Raw genomic sequence first — 2500 nt, 5'->3', positions numbered from 1 at the left:
GGTTACTTCTGGAACACTGAGGATATAACAACAACTACATCATTCTCGGATGGCACAAATACCTCCACAAATACCTTCAGTTCCACTACTTCTCCGGAAACCAATTTCACTGCTAACGAAACCACCGACAGTACTACTCCAATGGACAACAGAACCACAAAAATACTCACTTACTCCACTGAAACAACTACAAGTCCGGTTTCCGAATCTACAGCAAGGGGCAGTTCAGCCACCACAAAACCAGGAACCTCTACCACAACCACAACTACAGTGATTTCAACTACCGAATCTATCACGTACGGAATTTACGAAATCCAGCTGTGGGTGACTCCACTTTAATATGAAACATTTACACTAAAAACTGGAATATATATATATGTATATATATACATATATATAAATATATATATATATATATATATATATATATATATATATATATATATATATATATATTTATATATGTATATATATACAAATATATATATATATATATATATATATATATATATATATATATATGTATGTGTGTGTGTAAACACACTACCCGAAAAAAATCCAAACACAAGATTTGTACCGTGTCTTACGCCATAGCAACGGCGTCGTGTGAAAGACGTCGCGCAGTAAACGTGGAGCTGCAGCAGACGTGGAGGAGCTTCAGCGACACTCGGACACAACCACCTCTTGCTCAGTACACACAGGATTTTCACGTGCAACTTAATCTCATGCTTGAATTCATCCACCATACATAGAAGTGTGTTTGATTGAATGTAATAATGTTATACATGATACTAGGGTAGAACTTTTTTGATGATACAAAGAAGGTTGTCCTTAAACTTCATCCAGAACGTAAATCCTGTAGCAAAATGGGGGCGTGACTAGACAGCAAAAGTCAGTTGAAAAAAAAAACAGTGAATTACCATGGCGGTCCCAAGAAGACTTTTTGAAACGTGAATTATTGTCCGATTTATCAGTTTCAGCTCGTCATTTAAAGTAAGAACACCCTGAAACATCGAAAAGTGCATCTATTATACAGTTCAACCTCGGCTTCGGAAAGATCTTTGCTTACACACTCTTCACCTAACATACACGCACTTACTTTCAGTTGAGATGACGAAAAGGCATTGCTTTTGTGGAAACTACACCCACTGGACAAAGAAAGACCGAGGGAGGGACCTATTGCATAGACCATTCTTATTGCTGATCCGTGGTTCATTCAATGAGATACTGCCTCTACTACTTGGAGTAGTAGATTGGAGGGGGTTCATTTCCAATCCCACTTTTTTCATCAGTACCATTCAGATCTTTTCTGGCAATATATATAAGTGTGTGTGTGTGTGTGTGTGTGTGTGTGTGTGTGTGTGTGTGTGTGTGTGTGTGTGTGTGTGTGTGTGTGTGTGTGTGTGTGTGTGTGTGATTATATATATAATATATATCTGTCGGTCACGACACGGCAGTTGACACTAGAACAAAGTCTCCCATAATTGCTTTATGACATTGCCTTGAAGCGGCAGTGCCAGATCTGAAGTCAGTAACAAAAAGAACTTAGTCCCCTTGGTACTGAGGTAGTAAACTTGGACTTGGTGATCAACACACACACACACACACACACACACACATACACACACACACACATACATATGTATATATATATGCCCATATATATATATATATATATATATATATATATATATATATATATATATATATATATATATATATATATATATATATATATATATATACATATATTATATATATATATATATATATATATATATATATATATATATATATATATATATATATATATATTAGTTCAATATGAAAATCAACACATATGATGCAAAGAATATGGCATTATGAAACAGCCTTTTCCCAGAGCAACAACAAAGACTGTTCTAGAGGGATGCCTAAATGAGAAGGAAATCATTAAACAGACTCCTTAGACAAAAACTTAAAAATCAACTGAAGGCCGCTTATCACTAACGAAGAGGTTTCTGCAGAATTCCCAAGATCACAAAGGCCCCACCAAGGAGGTCTTAAGATTTGCTGGAAATTGAAGAACGTGAGGTCGAGAAGAGAGAGGGAGATGATAGAAGTTTTAGTTTGGTTTATGGTGATGATTTTAAAGATATGTTTACTTCTATCGGTACATTATAATATGTAATTACAATAATGTAGGAAAATGTAGGGCAGGACGAGACGTTGGGAAAATGTCATACAACAGTCCATATTTCTAGCTGTACTGCCGAAGATCATGGTAGAGTTTACACATTAGTAGTCAAACACAAAAGAATATTATTTCGTTTTCTTTTTGTTCTTTGAGAGGAGGGTAATCAATCAGATATATGCATGTGAGTGTGTGTATGTGTGAGAAAGAGAGAGAGAGAGAGAGAGAGAGAGAGAGAGAGAGAGAGAGAGAGAGAGAGAGAGAGAGAGAGAGAGAGAGAGAGAGAGAGAGAGAGAGAGAAGGGAAGAAGGCAAGTGAGAGGAGAGG

The sequence above is a fragment of the Penaeus monodon genome, chromosome 40, assembly GCF_015228065.2.
Source record: "Penaeus monodon isolate SGIC_2016 chromosome 40, NSTDA_Pmon_1, whole genome shotgun sequence".
Classification (NCBI taxonomy): Eukaryota; Metazoa; Arthropoda; class Malacostraca; order Decapoda; family Penaeidae; genus Penaeus; species Penaeus monodon.
This window is presented reverse-complemented; position numbering follows the sequence as displayed.